This window comes from Brienomyrus brachyistius, chromosome 5 (assembly GCF_023856365.1).
Source record: "Brienomyrus brachyistius isolate T26 chromosome 5, BBRACH_0.4, whole genome shotgun sequence".
Classification (NCBI taxonomy): domain Eukaryota; kingdom Metazoa; phylum Chordata; class Actinopteri; order Osteoglossiformes; family Mormyridae; genus Brienomyrus; species Brienomyrus brachyistius.
Window position 1 is genome coordinate 34,435,817 of NC_064537.1, and position 22,343 is coordinate 34,458,159.

The 22,343-nt window shown below is 46.6% G+C and overlaps 14 non-coding genes across 14 annotated transcripts; all 14 read right to left on the reverse strand.

The window, feature by feature from the left end:
- Positions 1-344: 344 nt before the first annotated feature.
- trnav-aac (transfer RNA valine (anticodon AAC)) lies at positions 345-417 on the reverse strand. Its single transcript has one exon. It is a non-coding gene; the product is annotated as a tRNA-Val (tRNA).
- A 1,597-nt stretch (positions 418-2,014) lies between these two features.
- trnav-aac (transfer RNA valine (anticodon AAC)) lies at positions 2,015-2,087 on the reverse strand. Its single transcript has one exon. It is a non-coding gene; the product is annotated as a tRNA-Val (tRNA).
- Positions 2,088-3,693: 1,606 nt separating this feature from the next.
- On the reverse strand, positions 3,694-3,766 carry trnav-aac (transfer RNA valine (anticodon AAC)). The gene has a single exon. It is a non-coding gene; the product is annotated as a tRNA-Val (tRNA).
- Positions 3,767-5,363: 1,597 nt separating this feature from the next.
- On the reverse strand, positions 5,364-5,436 carry trnav-aac (transfer RNA valine (anticodon AAC)). The gene has a single exon. It is a non-coding gene; the product is annotated as a tRNA-Val (tRNA).
- A 1,509-nt stretch (positions 5,437-6,945) lies between these two features.
- trnav-aac (transfer RNA valine (anticodon AAC)) lies at positions 6,946-7,018 on the reverse strand. The gene has a single exon. It is a non-coding gene; the product is annotated as a tRNA-Val (tRNA).
- A 1,612-nt stretch (positions 7,019-8,630) lies between these two features.
- On the reverse strand, positions 8,631-8,703 carry trnav-aac (transfer RNA valine (anticodon AAC)). Its single transcript has one exon. It is a non-coding gene; the product is annotated as a tRNA-Val (tRNA).
- A 1,515-nt stretch (positions 8,704-10,218) lies between these two features.
- On the reverse strand, positions 10,219-10,291 carry trnav-aac (transfer RNA valine (anticodon AAC)). Its single transcript has one exon. It is a non-coding gene; the product is annotated as a tRNA-Val (tRNA).
- Positions 10,292-11,897: 1,606 nt separating this feature from the next.
- On the reverse strand, positions 11,898-11,970 carry trnav-aac (transfer RNA valine (anticodon AAC)). Its single transcript has one exon. It is a non-coding gene; the product is annotated as a tRNA-Val (tRNA).
- A 1,514-nt stretch (positions 11,971-13,484) lies between these two features.
- On the reverse strand, positions 13,485-13,557 carry trnav-aac (transfer RNA valine (anticodon AAC)). Its single transcript has one exon. It is a non-coding gene; the product is annotated as a tRNA-Val (tRNA).
- A 1,513-nt stretch (positions 13,558-15,070) lies between these two features.
- On the reverse strand, positions 15,071-15,143 carry trnav-aac (transfer RNA valine (anticodon AAC)). The gene has a single exon. It is a non-coding gene; the product is annotated as a tRNA-Val (tRNA).
- Positions 15,144-16,754: 1,611 nt separating this feature from the next.
- trnav-aac (transfer RNA valine (anticodon AAC)) lies at positions 16,755-16,827 on the reverse strand. The gene has a single exon. It is a non-coding gene; the product is annotated as a tRNA-Val (tRNA).
- A 2,280-nt stretch (positions 16,828-19,107) lies between these two features.
- On the reverse strand, positions 19,108-19,180 carry trnav-aac (transfer RNA valine (anticodon AAC)). Its single transcript has one exon. It is a non-coding gene; the product is annotated as a tRNA-Val (tRNA).
- Positions 19,181-19,785: 605 nt separating this feature from the next.
- Positions 19,786-19,858, reverse strand: trnav-aac (transfer RNA valine (anticodon AAC)). Its single transcript has one exon. It is a non-coding gene; the product is annotated as a tRNA-Val (tRNA).
- Positions 19,859-20,388: 530 nt separating this feature from the next.
- On the reverse strand, positions 20,389-20,461 carry trnav-cac (transfer RNA valine (anticodon CAC)). Its single transcript has one exon. It is a non-coding gene; the product is annotated as a tRNA-Val (tRNA).
- Positions 20,462-22,343: the final 1,882 nt, after the last annotated feature.

The window sequence follows — 22,343 nt, forward strand, 5'->3', positions numbered from 1 at the left end:
CTAAGAGGCATCTACGCCGTGATCATTGAACATCAAAATCAAGGCGCTGTGCTCTTGCTCTCGCTGTCTCCTTGCAAGGTATCTGCTCCGGACATCCGCTAAGAGGCATCTACGTCGTAATCGTTGAACATGAAAATCAAGCCGCTTGGTTGCATCTTTTCTTTGGCATAATTTTACTTCTCACATGCTGCTTGAATTATGAGCCAAATGTAGAACGAGTTAGACAGCGAAAACTCACACTTTGTGGAACGTCACGCATTGGCTCGGTGTCTGACACTAACTTGGTTTCTTGGTTTCAGTGGTGTGTAGGTTTTGAAACTTGGGCCAAAAGCTTAAAGCTGCCATGTTTCCACTCGGTTTCGAACCGAGGACCTTTCGCGTGTTAGGCGAACGTGATAACCACTACACTATGGAAACAACAGACGTACATTTCTTTCCTTAACCTAAGGAAATTTTATGTAGTCTGCCAATTGTCAGTGGCTCATCCTCTCACTGAATCAAATGAGAAATACCAGCAGCTGGCCTCTTTTGCAATGCCGTTATATCCAATGGCTAGCATTGGTTCTTTCTTCAGACGACTTTAATCAAGCACCTGGAAACTGACTTCACCACTATCAAATAACTTCCACAGAAGATTTAGAAACACAAAGAGCAACTGCTCTTTTCGTAGCCCAAGAATTCACAAGACCGGAAAACCGCTAAGAAGCATCTACGTCGAGAAGATTGAATATCAAAATCAAGGCGCTTGGTTGCGTCTTTTCTTTTGCATAATTTTATTTCTCACATGCTGTTTGGATTCTGAGCCAAATGTAGAACTATTCAGACAGTGAAAACAGACACTTTGTGGAACGTCACACATTGGGTCGGTGTGTGAGGAATAAGAGTGCTACAGAGCACTTTGGCGAAATGTGCCGTGAAGACAAAATGCCTAGCCAGGTCTGACCTGAAGGGGTACTTGTGAGTATTTCTGTATGACAGAGCGCAAAGCACTATTGTGGGGGGTCTAGTGGTCAGGATTTGGCGCTCTCACCGCCACGGCCCGGGTTCAATTCCTGGTCAGGGAACTCCAGGGGCGTCTGCTTGGGATTCTTTTTTTTTTTTTTGTCTTTCCCTCCACTTCCCATTGTGACCCTTTTGGCTAGCTTCTGACTTTTGTGACCTAACCGATGTCCTCCCAGCATTCCCAGTGTAGTTGTGCCCTCAGCTTACTTCTCACTCTTCAGTTTTTCACTCCTGTCCACTAAAACGAGCAACAGGGCATTTTCAAGTCAGCTGCACGACAGCACAGACGTTCCACCTGCATGGGAGAACACAGCGCATTCAGCACGCAGACAGGTCCTATGCGGCCTCTCACAAGAAGGCAGAACGAGTCACGCTGATTTCTTGTTGACGGCGGGACTCTTCATGTTCACGTCTCGGAGGGTGATGGGCTTCTATGCCTCAAGAGGACAGCACCCAGCGTGGGGCTCCAACCCACGACTCTGAGATTAAGAGTCTCATGCTCTACCGACTGAGCTAGCCGGGCCAAGACACAGACGCGAGACCTCAGGACCGGCAAATTTCTGATCTGGTTCTTCTCTGAGAAATGCCTTCTGACTCTGAACCCCATAAAGCACAGCGTTGCTCTTGCTCTTTCTGTCTCCTTGCAAAGTCTCTGCTCCGGACAACCACTAAGAGGCATCTACGTCGTGATCATTGAACATCAAAATCAAGGCGCTGTGCTCTTGCTCTCGCTGTCTCCTTGCAAGGTCTCTGCTCCGGACAACCGCTAAGAGGCATCTACGTCGTAATCGTTGAACATGAAAATCAAGCCGCTTGGTTGCATCTTTTCTTTGGCATAATTTTACTTCTCACATGCTGCTTGAATTATGAGCCAAATGTAGAACGAGTTAGACAGCGAAAACTCACACTTTGTGGAACGTCACGCATTGGCTCGGTGTCTGACACTAACTTGGTTTCTTGGTTTCAGTGGTGTGTAGGTTTTGAAACTTGGGCCAAAAGCTTAAAGCTGCCATGTTTCCACTCGGTTTCGAACCGAGGACCTTTCGCGTGTTAGGCGAACGTGATAACCACTACACTATGGAAACAACAGACGTACATTTCTTTCCTTAACCTAAGGAAATTTTATGTAGTCTGCCAATTGTCAGTGGCTCATCCTCTCACTGAATCAAATGAGAAATACCAGCAGCTGGCCTCTTTTGCAATGTCGTTATATCCAATGGCTAGCATTGGTTCTTTCTTCAGACGACTTTAATCAAGCACCTGGATACTGACTTCACCACTATCAAATAACTTCCACAGAAGATTTAGAAACACAAAGAGCAACTGTTCTTTTCGTAGCCCAAGAATTCACAAGACCGGAAAACCGCTAAGAAGCATCTACGTCGAGAAGATTGAATATCAAAATCAAGGCGCTTGGTTGCGTCTTTTCTTTTGCATAATTTTATTTCTCACATGCTGTTTGGATTCTAAGCCAAATGTAGAACTATTCAGACAGTGAAAACAGACACTTTGTGGAACGTCACACATTGGGTCGGTGTGTGAGGAATAAGAGTGCTACAGAGCACTTTGGCGAAATGTGCCGTGAAGACAAAATGCCTAGCCAGGTCTGACCTGAAGGGGTACTTGTGAGTATTTATGTATGACAGAGCGCAAAGCACTGTTGTGGGGGGTTCCCTGGTGGTCTAGTGGTCAGGATTTGGCGCTCTCATCGCCACAGCCCGGGGTTCAATTCCCGGTCAGGGAACTCCAGGGGCGTCTGCTTGGGATTCTTTTTTTTTTTGTCTTTCCCTCCACTTCCCATTGTGACCCTTTTGGCTAGCTTCTGACTTTTGTGACCTAACCGATGTCCTCCCAGCATTCCCAGTGTAGTTGTGCCCTCAGCTTACTTCTCACTCTTCAGTTTTTCACTCCTGGCCACTAAAACAAGCAACAGGGCATTTTCAAGTCAGCTGCACGACAGCACAGACGTTCCACCTGCATGGGAGAACACAGCGCATTCAGCACGCAGACAGGTCCTATGCGGCCTCTCACAAGAAGGCAGAACGAGTCACGCTGATGTTTTGTTGACGGCGGGACTCTTCATGTTCACGTCTCGTAGGGTGATGGGCTTCTATGCCTCAAGAAGACAGCACCCAGCGTGGGGCTCCAACCCACGACTCTGAGATTAAGAGTCTCATGCTCTACCGACTGAGCTAGCCGGGCCAAGACACAGACGCGAGACCTCAGGACCGGCAACTTTCTGATCTGGTTCTTCTCTGAGAAATGCCTTCTGACTCTGAACCCCATAAAGCACAGCGGTGCTCTTGCTCTTGCTGTCTCCTTGCAAAGTCTCTGCTCCGGACAACTGCTAAGAGGCATCTACGCCGTGATCATTGAACATCAAAATCAAGGCGCTGTGCTCTTGCTCTCGCTGTCTCCTTGCAAGGTATCTGCTCCGGACAACCGCTAAGAGGCATCTACGTCGTAATCGTTGAACATGAAAATCAAGCCGCTTGGTTGCATCTTTTCTTTGGCATAATTTTACTTCTCACATGCTGCTTGAATTATGAGCCAAATGTAGAACGAGTTAGACAGCGAAAACTCACACTTTGTGGAACGTCACGCATTGGCTCGGTGTCTGACACTAACTTGGTTTCTTGGTTTCAGTGGTGTGTAGGTTTTGAAACTTGGGCCAAAAGCTTAAAGCTGCCATGTTTCCACTCGGTTTCGAACCGAGGACCTTTCGCGTGTTAGGCGAACGTGATAACCACTACACTATGGAAACAACAGACGTACATTTCTTTCCTTAACCTAAGGAAATTTTATGTAGTCTGCCAATTGTCAGTGGCTCATCCTCTCACTGAATCAAATGAGAAATACCAGCAGCTGGCCTCTTTTGCAATGCCGTTATATCCAATGGCTAGCATTGGTTCTTTCTTCAGATGACTTTAATCAAGCACCTGGAAACTGACTTCACCACTATCAAATAACTTCCACAGAAGATTTAGAAACACAAAGAGCAACTGCTCTTTTCGTAGCCCAAGAATTCACAAGACCGGAAAACCGCTAAGAAGCATCTACGTCGAGAAGATTGAATATCAAAATCAAGGCGCTTGGTTGCGTCTTTTCTTTTGCATAATTTTATTTCTCACATGCTGTTTGGATTCTGAGCCAAATGTAGAACTATTCAGACAGTGAAAACAGACACTTTGTGGAACGTCACACATTGGGTCGGTGTGTGAGGAATAAGAGTGCTACAGAGCACTTTGGCGAAATGTGCCGTGAAGACAAAATGCCTAGCCAGGTCTGACCTGAAGGGGTACTTGTGAGTATTTCTGTATGACAGAGCGCAAAGCACTATTGTGGGGGGTCTAGTGGTCAGGATTTGGCGCTCTCACCGCCACGGCCCGGGTTCAATTCCCGGTCAGGGAACTCCAGGGGCGTCTGCTTGGGATTCTTTTTTTTTTTTTTGTCTTTCCCTCCACTTCCCATTGTGACCCTTTTGGCTAGCTTCTGACTTTTGTGACCTAACCGATGTCCTCCCAGCATTCCCAGTGTAGTTGTGCCCTCAGCTTACTTCTCACTCTTCAGTTTTTCACTCCTGTCCACTAAAACGAGCAACAGGGCATTTTCAAGTCAGCTGCATGACAGCACAGACGTTCCACCTGCATGGGAGAACACAGCGCATTCAGCACGCAGACAGGTCCTATGCGGCCTCTCACAAGAAGGCAGAACGAGTCACGCTGATTTCTTGTTGACGGCGGGACTCTTCATGTTCACGTCTCGGAGGGTGATGGGCTTCTATGCCTCAAGAGGACAGCACCCAGCGTGGGGCTCCAACCCACGACTCTGAGATTAAGAGTCTCATGCTCTACCGACTGAGCTAGCCGGGCCAAGACACAGACGCGAGACCTCAGGACCGGCAAATTTCTGATCTGGTTCTTCTCTGAGAAATGCCTTCTGACTCTGAACCCCATAAAGCACAGCGTTGCTCTTGCTCTTTCTGTCTCCTTGCAAAGTCTCTGCTCCGGACAACCACTAAGAGGCATCTACGTCGTGATCATTGAACATCAAAATCAAGGCGCTGTGCTCTTGCTCTCGCTGTCTCCTTGCAAGGTCTCTGCTCCGGACAACCGCTAAGAGGCATCTACGTCGTAATCGTTGAACATGAAAATCAAGCCGCTTGGTTGCATCTTTTCTTTGGCATAATTTTACTTCTCACATGCTGCTTGAATTATGAGCCAAATGTAGAACGAGTTAGACAGCGAAAACTCACACTTTGTGGAACGTCACGCATTGGCTCGGTGTCTGACACTAACTTGGTTTCTTGGTTTCAGTGGTGTGTAGGTTTTGAAACTTGGGCCAAAAGCTTAGAGCTGCCATGTTTCCACTCGGTTTCGAACCGAGGACCTTTCGCGTGTTAGGCGAACGTGATAACCACTACACTATGGAAACAACAGACGTACATTTCTTTCCTTAACCTAAGGAAATTTTATGTAGTCTGCCAATTGTCAGTGGCTCATCCTCTCACTGAATCAAATGAGAAATACCAGCAGCTGGCCTCTTTTGCAATGTCGTTATATCCAATGGCTAGCATTGGTTCTTTCTTCAGACGACTTTAATCAAGCACCTGGATACTGACTTCACCACTATCAAATAACTTCCACAGAAGATTTAGAAACACAAAGAGCAACTGCTCTTTTCGTAGCCCAAGAATTCACAAGACCGGAAAACCGCTAAGAAGCATCTACGTCGAGAAGATTGAATATCAAAATCAAGGCGCTTGGTTGCGTCTTTTCTTTTGCATAATTTTATTTCTCACATGCTGTTTGGATTCTGAGCCAAATGTAGAACTATTCAGACAGTGAAAACAGACACTTTGTGGAACGTCACACATTGGGTCGGTGTGTGAGGAATAAGAGTGCTACAGAGCACTTTGGCGAAATGTGCCGTGAAGACAAAATGCCTAGCCAGGTCTGACCTGAAGGGGTACTTGTGAGTATTTCTGTATGACAGAGCGCAAAGCACTGTTGTGGGGGGTTCCCTGGTGGTCTAGTGGTCAGGATTTGGCACTCTCATCGCCACAGCCCGGGGTTCAATTCCCGGTCAGGGAACTCCAGGGGCGTCTGCTTGGGATTCTTTTTTTTTTTTGTCTTTCCCTCCACTTCCCATTGTGACCCTTTTGGCTAGCTTCTGACTTTTGTGACCTAACCGATGTCCTCCCAGCATTCCCAGGGTAGTTGTGCCCTCAGCTTACTTCTCACTCTTCAGTTTTTCACTCCTGGCCACTAAAACGAGCAACAGGGCATTTTCAAGTCAGCTGCACGACAGCACAGACGTTCCACCTGCATGGGAGAACACAGCGCATTCAGCACGCAGACAGGTCCTATGCGGCCTCTCACAAGAAGGCAGAACGAGTCACGCTGATGTTTTGTTGACGGCGGGACTCTTCATGTTCACGTCTCGGAGGGTGATGGGCTTCTATGCCTCAAGAAGACAGCACCCAGCGTGGGGCTCCAACCCACGACTCTGAGATTAAGAGTCTCATGCTCTACCGACTGAGCTAGCCGGGCCAAGACACAGACGCGAGACCTCAGGACCGGCAACTTTCTGATCTGGTTCTTCTCTGAGAAATGCCTTCTGACTCTGAACCCCATAAAGCACAGCGGTGCTCTTGCTCTTGCTGTCTCCTTGCAAAGTCTCTGCTCCGGACAACCGCTAAGAGGCATCTACGTCGTAATCGTTGAACATGAAAATCAAGCCGCTTGGTTGCATCTTTTCTTTGGCATAATTTTACTTCTCACATGCTGCTTGAATGATGAGCCAAATGTAGAACGAGTTAGACAGCGAAAACTCACACTTTGTGGAACGTCACGCATTGGCTCGGTGTCTGACACTAACTTGGTTTCTTGGTTTCAGTGGTGTGTAGGTTTTGAAACTTGGGCCAAAAGCTTAAAGCTGCCATGTTTCCACTCGGTTTCGAACCGAGGACCTTTCGCGTGTTAGGCGAACGTGATAACCACTACACTATGGAAACAACAGACGTACATTTCTTTCCTTAAGCTAAGGAAATTTTATGTAGTCTGCCAATTGTCAGTGGCTCATCCTCTCACTGAATCAAATGAGAAATACCAGCAGCTGGCCTCTTTTGCAATGTCGTTATATCCAATGGCTAGCATTGGTTCTTTCTTCAGACGACTTTAATCAAGCACCTGGAAACTGACTTCACCACTATCAAATAACTTCCACAGAAGATTTAGAAACACAAAGAGCAACTGCTCTTTTCGTAGCCCAAGAATTCACAAGACCGGAAAACCGCTAAGAAGCATCTACGTCGAGAAGATTGAATATCAAAATCAAGGCGCTTGGTTGCGTCTTTTCTTTTGCATAATTTTATTTCTCACATGCTGTTTGGATTCTGAGCCAAATGTAGAACTATTCAGACAGTGAAAACAGACACTTTGTGGAACGTCACACATTGGGTCGGTGTGTGAGAAATAAGAGTGCTACAGAGCACTTTGGCGAAATGGGCCGTGAAGACAAAATGCCTAGCCAGGTCTGACCTGAAGGGGTACTTGTGAGTATTTCTGTATGACAGAGCGCAAAGCACTATTGTGGGGGGGGTCCCTGGTGGTCTAGTGGTCAGGATTTGGCGCTCTCACCGCCACAGCCCAGGTTCAATTCCCAGTCAGGGAACTCCAGGGGCATCTGCTTGGGATTCTTTTTTTTTTTTTTTTTGTCTTTCCCTCCACTTCCCATTGTGACCCTTTTGGCTAGCTTCTGACTTTTGTGACCTAACCGATGTCCTCCCAGCATTCCCAGTGTAGTTGTGCCCTCAGCTTACTTCTCACTCTTCAGTTTTTCACTCCTGGCCACTAAAACGAGCAACAGGGCATTTTCAAGTCAGCTGCACGACAGCACAGACGTTCCACCTGCATGGGAGAACACAGCGCATTCAGCACGCAGACAGGTCCTATGCGGCCTCTCACAAGAAGGCAGAACGAGTCACGCTGATGTTTTGTTGACGGCGGGACTCTTCATGTTCACATCTCGGAGGGTGATGGGCTTCTATGCCTCAAGAAGACAGCACCCAGCGTGGGGCTCCAACCCACGACTCTGAGATTAAGAGTCTCATGCTCTACCGACTGAGCTAGCCGGGCCAAGACACAGACGCGAGACCTCAGGACCGGCAACTTTCTGATCTGGTTCTTCTCTGAGAAATGCCTTCTGACTCTGAACCCCATAAAGCACAGCGGTGCTCTTGCTCTTGCTGTCTCCTTGCAAAGTCTCTGCTCCGGACAACCGCTAAGAGGCATCTACGTCGTGATCATTGAACATCAAAATCAAGGCGCTGTGCTCTTGCTCTCGCTGTCTCCTTGCAAGGTCTCTGCTCCGGACAACCGCTAAGAGGCATCTACGTCGTAATCGTTGAACATGAAAATCAAGCCGCTTGGTTGCATCTTTTCTTTGGCATAATTTTACTTCTCACATGCTGCTTGAATTATGAGCCAAATGTAGAACGAGTTAGACAGCGAAAACTCACACTTTGTGGAACGTCACGCATTGGCTCGGTGTCTGACACTAACTTGGTTTCTTGGTTTCAGTGGTGTGTAGGTTTTGAAACTTGGGCCAAAAGCTTAAAGCTGCCATGTTTCCACTCGGTTTCGAACCGAGGACCTTTCGCGTGTTAGGCGAACGTGATAACCACTACACTATGGAAACAACAGACGTACATTTCTTTCCTTAACCTAAGGAAATTTTATGTAGTCTGCCAATTGTCAGTGGCTCATCCTCTCACTGAATCAAATGAGAAATACCAGCAGCTGGCCTCTTTTGCAATGTCGTTATATCCAATGGCTAGCATTGGTTCTTTCTTCAGACGACTTTAATCAAGCACCTGGATACTGACTTCACCACTATCAAATAACTTCCACAGAAGATTTAGAAACACAAAGAGCAACTGCTCTTTTCGTAGCCCAAGAATTCACAAGACCGGAAAACCGCTAAGAAGCATCTACGTCGAGAAGATTGAATATCAAAATCAAGGCGCTTGGTTGCGTCTTTTCTTTTGCATAATTTTATTTCTCACATGCTGTTTGGATTCTGAGCCAAATGTAGAACTATTCAGACAGTGAAAACAGACACTTTGTGGAACGTCACACATTGGGTCGGTGTGTGAGAAATAAGAGTGCTACAGAGCACTTTGGCGAAATGGGCCGTGAAGACAAAATGCCTAGCCAGGTCTGACCTGAAGGGGTACTTGTGAGTATTTCTGTATGACAGAGCGCAAAGCACTATTGTGGGGGGGGGTCCCTGGTGGTCTAGTGGTCAGGATTTGGCGCTCTCACCGCCACAGCCCAGGTTCAATTCCCGGTCAGGGAACTCCAGGGGCATCTGCTTGGGATTCTTTTTTTTTTTTTTTTTGTCTTTCCCTCCACTTCCCATTGTGACCCTTTTGGCTAGCTTCTGACTTTTGTGACCTAACCGATGTCCTCCCAGCATTCCCAGTGTAGTTGTGCCCTCAGCTTACTTCTCACTCTTCAGTTTTTCACTCCTGGCCACTAAAACGAGCAACAGGGCATTTTCAAGTCAGCTGCACGACAGCACAGACGTTCCACCTGCATGGGAGAACACAGCGCATTCAGCACGCAGACAGGTCCTATGCGGCCTCTCACAAGAAGGCAGAACGAGTCACGCTGATGTTTTGTTGACGGCGGGACTCTTCATGTTCACGTCTCGGAGGGTGATGGGCTTCTATGCCTCAAGAAGACAGCACCCAGCGTGGGGCTCCAACCCACGACTCTGAGATAAAGAGTCTCATGCTCTACCGACTGAGCTAGCCGGGCCAAGACACAGACGCGAGACCTCAGGACCGGCAACTTTCTGATCTGGTTCTTCTCTGAGAAATGCCTTCTGACTCTGAACCCCATAAAGCACAGCGGTGCTCTTGCTCTTGCTGTCTCCTTGCAAAGTCTCTGCTCCGGACAACCGCTAAGAGGCATCTACGTCGTAATCGTTGAACATGAAAATCAAGCCGCTTGGTTGCATCTTTTCTTTGGCATAATTTTACTTCTCACATGCTGCTTGAATTATGAGCCAAATGTAGAACGAGTTAGACAGCGAAAACTCACACTTTGTGGAACGTCACGCATTGGCTCGGTGTCTGACACTAACTTGGTTTCTTGGTTTCAGTGGTGTGTAGGTTTTGAAACTTGGGCCAAAAGCTTAGAGCTGCCATGTTTCCACTCGGTTTCGAACCGAGGACCTTTCGCGTGTTAGGCGAACGTGATAACCACTACACTATGGAAACAACAGACGTACATTTCTTTCCTTAACCTAAGGAAATTTTATGTAGTCTGCCAATTGTCAGTGGCTCATCCTCTCACTGAATCAAATGAGAAATACCAGCAGCTGGCCTCTTTTGCAATGTCGTTATATCCAATGGCTAGCATTGGTTCTTTCTTCAGACGACTTTAATCAAGCACCTGGATACTGACTTCACCACTATCAAATAACTTCCACAGAAGATTTAGAAACACAAAGAGCAACTGCTCTTTTCGTAGCCCAAGAATTCACAAGACTGGAAAACCGCTAAGAAGCATCTACGTCGAGAAGATTGAATATCAAAATCAAGGCGCTTGGTTGCGTCTTTTCTTTTGCATAATTTTATTTCTCACATGCTGTTTGGATTCTGAGCCAAATGTAGAACTATTCAGACAGTGAAAACAGACACTTTGTGGAACGTCACACATTGGGTCGGTGTGTGAGGAATAAGAGTGCTACAGAGCACTTTGGCGAAATGTGCCGTGAAGACAAAATGCCTAGCCAGGTCTGACCTGAAGGGGTACTTGTGAGTATTTCTGTATGACAGAGCGCAAAGCACTGTTGTGGGGGGTTCCCTGGTGGTCTAGTGGTCAGGATTTGGCACTCTCATCGCCACAGCCCGGGGTTCAATTCCCGGTCAGGGAACTCCAGGGGCGTCTGCTTGGGATTCTTTTTTTTTTTGTCTTTCCCTCCACTTCCCATTGTGACCCTTTTGGCTAGCTTCTGACTTTTGTGACCTAACCGATGTCCTCCCAGCATTCCCAGTGTAGTTGTGCCCTCAGCTTACTTCTCACTCTTCAGTTTTTCACTCCTGGCCACTAAAACGAGCAACAGGGCATTTTCAAGTCAGCTGCACGACAGCACAGACGTTCCACCTGCATGGGAGAACACAGCGCATTCAGCACGCAGACAGGTCCTATGCGGCCTCTCACAAGAAGGCAGAACGAGTCACGCTGATGTTTTGTTGACGGCGGGACTCTTCATGTTCACGTCTCGGAGGGTGATGGGCTTCTATGCCTCAAGAAGACAGCACCCAGCGTGGGGCTCCAACCCACGACTCTGAGATTAAGAGTCTCATGCTCTACCGACTGAGCTAGCCGGGCCAAGACACAGACGCGAGACCTCAGGACCGGCAACTTTCTGATCTGGTTCTTCTCTGAGAAATGCCTTCTGACTCTGAACCCCATAAAGCACAGCGGTGCTCTTGCTCTTGCTGTCTCCTTGCAAAGTCTCTGCTCCGGACAACCGCTAAGAGGCATCTACGTCGTGATCATTGAACATCAAAATCAAGGCGCTGTGCTCTTGCTCTCGCTGTCTCCTTGCAAGGTCTCTGCTCCGGACAACCGCTAAGAGGCATCTACGTCGTAATCGTTGAACATGAAAATCAAGCCGCTTGGTTGCATCTTTTCTTTGGCATAATTTTACTTCTCACATGCTGCTTGAATTATGAGCCAAATGTAGAACGAGTTAGACAGCGAAAACTCACACTTTGTGGAACGTCACGCATTGGCTCGGTGTCTGACACTAACTTGGTTTCTTGGTTTCAGTGGTGTGTAGGTTTTGAAACTTGGGCCAAAAGCTTAAAGCTGCCATGTTTCCACTCGGTTTCGAACCGAGGACCTTTCGCGTGTTAGGCGAACGTGATAACCACTACACTATGGAAACAACAGACGTACATTTCTTTCCTTAACCTAAGGAAATTTTATGTAGTCTGCCAATTGTCAGTGGCTCATCCTCTCACTGAATCAAATGAGAAATACCAGCAGCTGGCCTCTTTTGCAATGTCGTTATATCCAATGGCTAGCATTGGTTCTTTCTTCAGACGACTTTAATCAAGCACCTGGATACTGACTTCACCACTATCAAATAACTTCCACAGAAGATTTAGAAACACAAAGAGCAACTGCTCTTTTCGTAGCCCAAGAATTCACAAGACCGGAAAACCGCTAAGAAGCATCTACGTCGAGAAGATTGAATATCAAAATCAAGGCGCTTGGTTGCGTCTTTTCTTTTGCATAATTTTATTTCTCACATGCTGTTTGGATTCTGAGCCAAATGTAGAACTATTCAGACAGTGAAAACAGACACTTTGTGGAACGTCACACATTGGGTCGGTGTGTGAGAAATAAGAGTGCTACAGAGCACTTTGGCGAAATGGGCCGTGAAGACAAAATGCCTAGCCAGGTCTGACCTGAAGGGGTACTTGTGAGTATTTCTGTATGACAGAGCGCAAAGCACTATTGTGGGGGGGGTCCCTGGTGGTCTAGTGGTCAGGATTTGGCGCTCTCACCGCCACAGCCCAGGTTCAATTCCCGGTCAGGGAACTCCAGGGGCATCTGCTTGGGATTCTTTTTTTTTTTTTTTTTGTCTTTCCCTCCACTTCCCATTGTGACCCTTTTGGCTAGCTTCTGACTTTTGTGACCTAACCGATGTCCTCCCAGCATTCCCAGTGTAGTTGTGCCCTCAGCTTACTTCTCACTCTTCAGTTTTTCACTCCTGGCCACTAAAACGAGCAACAGGGCATTTTCAAGTCAGCTGCACGACAGCACAGACGTTCCACCTGCATGGGAGAACACAGCGCATTCAGCACGCAGACAGGTCCTATGCGGCCTCTCACAAGAAGGCAGAACGAGTCACGCTGATGTTTTGTTGACGGCGGGACTCTTCATGTTCACGTCTCGGAGGGTGATGGGCTTCTATGCCTCAAGAAGACAGCACCCAGCGTGGGGCTCCAACCCACGACTCTGAGATTAAGAGTCTCATGCTCTACCGACTGAGCTAGCCGGGCCAAGACACAGACGCGAGACCTCAGGACCGGCAACTTTCTGATCTGGTTCTTCTCTGAGAAATGCCTTCTGACTCTGAACCCCATAAAGCACAGCGGTGCTCTTGCTCTTGCTGTCTCCTTGCAAAGTCTCTGCTCCGGACAACCGCTAAGAGGCATCTACGTCGTAATCGTTGAACATGAAAATCAAGCCGCTTGGTTGCATCTTTTCTTTGGCATAATTTTACTTCTCACATGCTGCTTGAATTATGAGCCAAATGTAGAACGAGTTAGACAGCGAAAACTCACACTTTGTGGAACGTCACGCATTGGCTCGGTGTCTGACACTAACTTGGTTTCTTGGTTTCAGTGGTGTGTAGGTTTTGAAACTTGGGCCAAAAGCTTAAAGCTGCCATGTTTCCACTCGGTTTCGAACCGAGGACCTTTCGCGTGTTAGGCGAACGTGATAACCACTACACTATGGAAACAACAGACGTACGTTTCTTTCCTTAACCTAAGGAAATTTTATGTAGTCTGCCAATTGTCAGTGGCTCATCCTCTCACTGAATCAAATGAGAAATACCAGCAGCTGGCCTCTTTTGCAATGTCGTTATATCCAATGGCTAGCATTGGTTCTTTCTTCAGACGACTTTAATCAAGCACCTGGATACTGACTTCACCACTATCAAATAACTTCCACAGAAGATTTAGAAACACAAAGAGCAACTGCTCTTTTCGTAGCCCAAGAATTCACAAGACCGGAAAACCGCTAAGAAGCATCTACGTCGAGAAGATTGAATATCAAAATCAAGGCGCTTGGTTGCGTCTTTTCTTTTGCATAATTTTATTTCTCACATGCTGTTTGGATTCTGAGCCAAATGTAGAACTATTCAGACAGTGAAAACAGACACTTTGTGGAACGTCACACATTGGGTCGGTGTGTGAGGAATAAGAGTGCTACAGAGCACTTTGGCGAAATGGGCCGTAAAGACAAAATGCCTAGCCAGGTCTGACCTGAAGGGGTACTTGTGAGTATTTCTGTATGACAGAGCGCAAAGCACTATTGTGGGGGGGGTCCCTGGTGGTCTAGTGGTCAGGATTTGGCGCTCTCACCGCCACAGCCCAGGTTCAATTCCCGGTCAGGGAACTCCAGGGGCATCTGCTTGGGATTCTTTTTTTTTTTTTTTTGTCTTTCCCTCCACTTCCCATTGTGACCCTTTTGGCTAGCTTCTGACTTTTGTGACCTAACCGATGTCCTCCCAGCATTCCCAGTGTAGTTGTGCCCTCAGCTTACTTCTCACTCTTCAGTTTTTCACTCCTGGCCACTAAAACGAGCAACAGGGCATTTTCAAGTCAGCTGCACGACAGCACAGACGTTCCACCTGCATGGGAGAACACAGCGCATTCAGCACGCAGACAGGTCCTATGCGGCCTCTCACAAGAAGGCAGAACGAGTCACGCTGATGTTTTGTTGACGGCGGGACTCTTCATGTTCACGTCTCGGAGGGTGATGGGCTTCTATGCCTCAAGAAGACAGCACCCAGCGTGGGGCTCCAACCCACGACTCTGAGATTAAGAGTCTCATGCTCTACCGACTGAGCTAGCCGGGCCAAGACACAGACGCGAGACCTCAGGACCGGCAACTTTCTGATCTGGTTCTTCTCTGAGAAATGCCTTCTGACTCTGAACCCCATAAAGCACAGCGGTGCTCTTGCTCTTGCTGTCTCCTTGCAAAGTCTCTGCTCCGGACAACCGCTAAGAGGCATCTACGTCGTAATCGTTGAACATGAAAATCAAGCCGCTTGGTTGCATCTTTTCTTTGGCATAATTTTACTTCTCACATGCTGCTTGAATTATGAGCCAAATGTAGAACGAGTTAGACAGCGAAAACTCACACTTTGTGGAACGTCACGCATTGGCTCGGTGTCTGACACTAACTTGGTTTCTTGGTTTCAGTGGTGTGTAGGTTTTGAAACTTGGGCCAAAAGCTTAAAGCTGCCATGTTTCCACTCGGTTTCGAACCGAGGACCTTTCGCGTGTTAGGCGAACGTGATAACCACTACACTATGGAAACAACAGACGTACGTTTCTTTCCTTAACCTAAGGAAATTTTATGTAGTCTGCCAATTGTCAGTGGCTCATCCTCTCACTGAATCAAATGAGAAATACCAGCAGCTGGCCTCTTTTGCAATGTCGTTATATCCAATGGCTAGCATTGGTTCTTTCTTCAGACGACTTTAATCAAGCACCTGGATACTGACTTCACCACTATCAAATAACTTCCACAGAAGATTTAGAAACACAAAGAGCAACTGCTCTTTTCGTAGCCCAAGAATTCACAAGACCGGAAAACCGCTAAGAAGCATCTACGTCGAGAAGATTGAATATCAAAATCAAGGCGCTTGGTTGCGTCTTTTCTTTTGCATAATTTTATTTCTCACATGCTGTTTGGATTCTGAGCCAAATGTAGAACTATTCAGACAGTGAAAACAGACACTTTGTGGAACGTCACACATTGGGTCGGTGTGTGAGGAATAAGAGTGCTACAGAGCACTTTGGCGAAATGGGCCGTAAAGACAAAATGCCTAGCCAGGTCTGACCTGAAGGGGTACTTGTGAGTATTTCTGTATGACAGAGCGCAAAGCACTATTGTGGGGGGGGTCCCTGGTGGTCTAGTGGTCAGGATTTGGCGCTCTCACCGCCACAGCCCAGGTTCAATTCCCGGTCAGGGAACTCCAGGGGCATCTGCTTGGGATTCTTTTTTTTTTTTTTTTGTCTTTCCCTCCACTTCCCATTGTGACCCTTTTGGCTAGCTTCTGACTTTTGTGACCTAACCGATGTCCTCCCAGCATTCCCAGTGTAGTTGTGCCCTCAGCTTACTTCTCACTCTTCAGTTTTTCACTCCTGGCCACTAAAACGAGCAACAGGGCATTTTCAAGTCAGCTGCACGACAGCACAGACGTTCCACCTGCATGGGAGAACACAGCGCATTCAGCACGCAGACAGGTCCTACGCGGCCTCTCACAAGAAGGCAGAACGAGTCACGCTGATGTTTTGTTGACGGAGGGACTCTTCATGTTCACGTCTCGGAGGGTGATGGGCTTCTATGCCTCAAGAAGACAGCACCCAGCGTGGGGCTCCAACCCACGACTCTGAGATTAAGAGTCTCATGCTCTCCCGACTGAGCTAGCCAGGCCAAGACACAGACGCGAGACCTCAGGACCGGCAACTTTCTGATCTGGTTCTTCTCTGAGAAATGCCTTCTGACTCTGAACCCCATAAAGCACAGCGGTGCTCTTGCTCTTGCTGTCTCCTTGCAAAGTCTCTGCTCCGGACAACCGCTAAGAGGCATCTACGTCGTGATCATTGAACATCAAAATCAAGGCGCTGTGCTCTTGCTCTCGCTGTCTCCTTGCAAGGTCTCTGCTCCGGACAACCGCTAAGAGGCATCTACGTCGTAATCGTTGAACATGAAAATCAAGCCGCTTGGTTGCATCTTTTCTTTGGCATAATTTTACTTCTCACATGCTGCTTGAATTATGAGCCAAATGTAGAACGAGTTAGACAGCGAAAACTCACACTTTGTGGAACGTCACGCATTGGCTCGGTGTCTGACACTAACTTGGTTTCTTGGTTTCAGTGGTGTGTAGGTTTTGAAACTTGGGCCAAAAGCTTAAAGCTGCCATGTTTCCACTCGGTTTCGAACCGAGGACCTTTCGCGTGTTAGGCGAACGTGATAACCACTACACTATGGAAACAACAGACGTACATTTCTTTCCTTAACCTAAGGAAATTTTATGTAGTCTGCCAATTGTCAGTGGCTCATCCTCTCACTGAATCAAATGAGAAATACCAGCAGCTGGCCTCTTTTGCAATGTCGTTATATCCAATGGCTAGCATTGGTTCTTTCTTCAGACGACTTTAATCAAGCACCTGGATACTGACTTCACCACTATCAAATAACGTCCACAGAAGATTTAGAAACACAAAGAGCAACTGCTCTTTTCGTAGCCCAAGAATTCACAAGACCGGAAAACCGCTAAGAAGCATCTACGTCGAGAAGATTGAATATCAAAATCAAGGCGCTTGGTTGCGTCTTTTCTTTTGCATAATTTTATTTCTCACATGCTGTTTGGATTCTGAGCCAAATGTAGAACTATTCAGACAGTGAAAACAGACACTTTGTGGAACGTCACACATTGGGTCGGTGTGTGAGGAATAAGAGTGCTACAGAGCACTTTGGCGAAATGGGCCGTGAAGACAAAATGCCTAGCCAGGTCTGACCTGAAGGGGTACTTGTGAGTATTTCTGTATGACAGAGCGCAAAGCACTATTGTGGGGGGGGTCCCTGGTGGTCTAGTGGTCAGGATTTGGCGCTCTCACCGCCACAGCCCAGGTTCAATTCCCGGTCAGGGAACTCCAGGGGCATCTGCTTGGGATTCTTTTTTTTTTTTTTTTTTGTCTTTCCCTCCACTTCCCATTGTGACCCTTTTGGCTAGCTTCTGACTTTTGTGACCTAACCGATGTCCTCCCAGCATTCCCAGTGTAGTTGTGCCCTCAGCTTACTTCTCACTCTTCAGTTTTTCACTCCTGGCCACTAAAACGAGCAACAGGGCATTTTCAAGTCAGCTGCACGACAGCACAGACGTTCCACCTGCATGGGAGAACACAGCGCATTCAGCACGCAGACAGGTCCTATGCGGCCTCTCACAAGAAGGCAGAACGAGTCACGCTGATGTTTTGTTGACGGCGGGACTCTTCATGTTCACGTCTCGGAGGGTGATGGGCTTCTATGCCTCAAGAAGACAGCACCCAGCGTGGGGCTCCAACTCACGACTCTGAGATTAAGAGTCTCATGCTCTACCGACTGAGCTAGCCGGGCCAAGACACAGACGCGAGACCTCAGGACCGGCAACTTTCTGATCTGGTTCTTCTCTGAGAAATGCCTTCTGACTCTGAACCCCATAAAGCACAGCGGTGCTCTTGCTCTTGCTGTCTCCTTGCAAAGTCTCTGCTCCGGACAACCGCTAAGAGACATCTACGTCGTGATCATTGAACATCAAAATCAAGGCGCTGTGCTCTTGCTCTCGCTGTCTCCTTGCAAGGTCTCTGCTCCGGACAACCGCTAAGAGGCATCTACGTCGTAATCGTTGAACATGAAAATCAAGCCGCTTGGTTGCATCTTTTCTTTGGCATAATTTTACTTCTCACATGCTGGTTGAATTATGAGCCAAATGTAGAACAAGTTAGACAGCGAAAACTCACACTTTGTGGAACGTCACGCATTGGCTCGGTGTCTGACACTAACTTGGTTTCTTGGTTTCAGTGGTGTGTAGGTTTTGAAACTTGGGCCAAAAGCTTAAAGCTGCCATGTTTCCACTCGAGGACCTTTCGCGTGTGAGGGGAACGTGTTAACCACTACACTATGGAAACAACTGACATTCAGCACCTTCCTCAACCAAAGGAAATTTTATTCAATCTGACAATTGTCAGTGGCTGATGAAAAACCAGCAGCTGGCCTCCTTTGTAATGCCGTTATGTCCACTTGCTAGCATCAGTTCTTTCTTCAGACGACTTTAATCAAGCACATGGAAACTGACTTGACCCCGCTATAAAATCACTTCCTCGTAATACACAAGATTCAGAAACACAAAGCACCGGCTGTTTTCATAGCCCATCAGTTAACAAGACTCTTCTCACTATCATAATTGAATTGGTAAGGTATCGTTGCATTTCAGAAGGATCAATGATTTCACATTCAAATTCTGCAAGGTCTCTGCTTCGGACAACCGCTAAGAAGCATCTATGTCGTGATCATTGAACATCAAAATCAAGGCGCTTGGTTGCATCTTTTCTTTTGCATAATTTTATTTCTCACATGCTGTTTGGATTCTGAGCCAAATGTAGAACTATTCAGACAGTGAAAACTCACACTTTGTGGAACGTCACGCATTGGCTCGGTGTCTGACACTAACTTGGTTTATTGGTTTCAGTGGTGTGTAGGTTTTGAAACTTGGGCCAAAGGCTTAAAGCTACCATGTTTCCACTCGGTTTTGAACCGAGGACCATTCGCGTGTTAGGCGAACTTGATAACCACTACACTATGGAAACAACTGACATTCAGCATCTTCCTCAACCAAAGGAAATTTTATTCAATCTGACAATTGTCTGTGGCTGATGAAAAACCAGCAGCTGGCCTCCTTTGTAATGCCGTCATGTCCACTTGCTAGTATCAGTTCTTTCTTCAGACGACTTTAATCAAGCACATGGAAACTGACTTGATCCCGCTATAAAATCACTTCCTCGTAATACACAAGATTCAGAAACACAAAGCACCGGCTGTTTTCATAGCCCATCAGTTAACAAGACTCTTCTCACTATCATAATTGGATTGGTAAGGTATCGTTGCATTTCAGAAGGATCAATGATTTCACACTCAAATTCTGCAAGGTCTCTGCTTCGGACAACCGCTAAGAAGCATCTACGTCGTGATCATTGAACATCAAAATCAAGGCGCTTGGTTGCATCTTTTCTTTTGCATAATTTTATTTCTCACATGCTGTTTGGATTCTGAGCCAAATGTAGAACTATTTAGACAGTGAAAACTCACATTTTGTGGAACGTCACGCATTGGCTCAGTGTCTGACAATAACTTGGTTTCTTGGTTTCAGTGGTGTGTAGGTTTTGAAACTTGAGCCAAAATCATAAAGCTACCATGTTTCCACTCGGTTTCGAACCAAGGACCTTTCGCGTGTTAGGCGAATATGATAACCACTACTCTATGGAAACTACAGACGCACATTTCTTTCCTTAACCTAATGAAATTTTATGTAATCTGCCAATTGTCAGTGGCTCATCCTCTCACTGAATCAAATGAGAAATACCAGCAGCTGGCCTCTTTTGCAATGCCGTTATATCCAATTTCTAGCATTGGTTCTTTCTTCAGACGACTTTAATCAAGCACCTGGAAACTGACTTCACCACTATCAAATAACTGCCACAGAAGATTTAGAAACACAAAGCAACTGCTCTTTTCGTAGCCCAAGAATTCACAAGACCGGAAAACCGCTAAGAAGCATCTACGTCCAGAAGAATGAATATCAAAATCAAGGCGCTTGGTTGCGTCTTTTCTTTTGCATAATTTTATTTCTCACATGCTGGTTGAATTATGAGCCAAATGTAGAGTTATTCAGACAGCGAAAACTCAGACTTTGTGGGATGTCACGCATTAGCTCGGTGTGTGAAACTACGGAATAATGGCAACTTGGTTTCACCGGTGTCTTGGTTTTGAAGCTTGGGCCAAAAGCGTCGGGCGGGCGTGTTTCCACTCGGTTTCGAACCGAGGACCTGTCGCATGTGAGGCGAAAGTGATAACCACTACTCTATGGAAACAACTGACATGCAGCACCTTCCTCAACCACAGGAAATTTTATTTAGTCTGATAATTGTCAGTGGCTGATGAAAAACCAGTAGCTGGCCTCCTTTGTAATGCCGTCATGTCCACTTGCTAGCATCAGTTCTTTCTTCAGATGACTTTAATCAAGCACGTGGAAACTGACTTGACCCCGCTATAAAATCACTTCCTCGTACTACACAAGATTGAGGAACACAAAGCAACCGCTGTTTTCATAGCCCATCAGTTAACAAGACTCTTCTCACTATCATAATTGGATAGTAAGGTATCGTTGCATTTCAGAAGGATCAATGATTTCACACTCAAATTCTGCAAGGTCTCTGCTTCGGACAACCGCTAAGAAGCATCTACGTCGTGATCATTGAACATCAAAATCAAGGCGCTTGGTTGCATCTTTTCTTTTGCATAATTTTATTTCTCACATGCTGTTTGGATTCTGAGCCAAATGTAGAACTATTCAGACAGTGAAAACTGACACTTTGTGGAACGTCACACATTGGGTCGGTGTGTGAGGAATAAGAGTGCTACAGAGCACTTTGGCGAAATGTGCTGTGAAGACAAAATGCCTAGCCAGGTCTGACCTGAAGGGGCACTTGTGAGTTTTTCTGAACGACAGAGCGCAAAGCACTATTGTGGGGGGTCCCTGGTGGTCTAGTGGTCAGGCTTTGGCGCTCTCACCGCCACAGCCGTGGTTCGATTCCCGGTCAGGGAACTCCAGGGGCGTCTGCTTGGGATTCTTTTTTTTTTTTTTTTGTCTTTCCCTCCACTTCCCATTGTGACCCTTTTGGCTAGCTTCTGACTTTTGTGACCTAACCGATGTCCTCCCAGCATTCCCAGTGTAGTTGTGCCCTGAGCTTACTTCTCACTCTTCAGTTTTTCACTCCTGGCCACTAAAACGAGCAACAGGGCATTTCCAAGTCAGCTGCACGACAGCACAGACGTTCCACCTGCATGGGAGAAAACAGCGCATTCAGCACGCAGACAGGTCCTATGCGGCCTCTCACAAGAAGGCAGAATGAGTCACGCTGATGTTTTGTTGACGGCGGGACTCTTCATGTTCACGTCTCGGAGGGTGATGGGCTTCAATGCCTCAAGAAGACAGCACCCAGTATGGGCCTCGTTTTTTTTATTAAATACTCAGATAGACAGCGCTGCAGATATGCCACCAGCAAGGGGCAGTATATATGTTACCCTGGTACATTGGGCGGAGCTTAATTCTCTGCTTCTGACGTCATAAGAGGAAGTGGTGTATCCTTGATTCTGATTGGTCGAGGGTTTATGCCTATATATGGTATCATTACATGGTTATGCCACGTGCTGCCGATAGGGGGCCATATGGTTTTGGGAGATTGCCGTTATGTCCATATATGGTATCAATACATGCTTATGCCACGTGTTGCCGATAGGCGGGTTTGGGAGATTAAACTTTAATAGAATAAAAATACATTACATGTATTTATTAATGTGCTTTTTTATGTAATGTTTTTAAGGTATAATAAAACATAGAGCAGGATGTTGGCAAGCTAGCATATACACGTTCAGCGGGGGCGTCCGTCTGGCCCGTAGCCGCGTGTTGCTAGTAAGCACCGCGGCGTATTTTGAAAGAAAGCACGCAAATGTTTTAAAGAAGAAAGCACCAAAATGTTTTAAAGAAGGAAAACTTTAGTGTTATTTTAAAATAAAAGCAGGGTTATTTTAAACAAACATGCCCGAAAGAAGTAGCAGAAGAGCAAATTTAAGCAAGCGCAAGCGAAACCAATAAACATACAGCCCGTCGTTTTAAAATAAGCGAGCACTCATTGTATTTAACCACTACGAACTACTGTCTGCTCTGTTTTAAGGTATAATAATTTTAAGGGG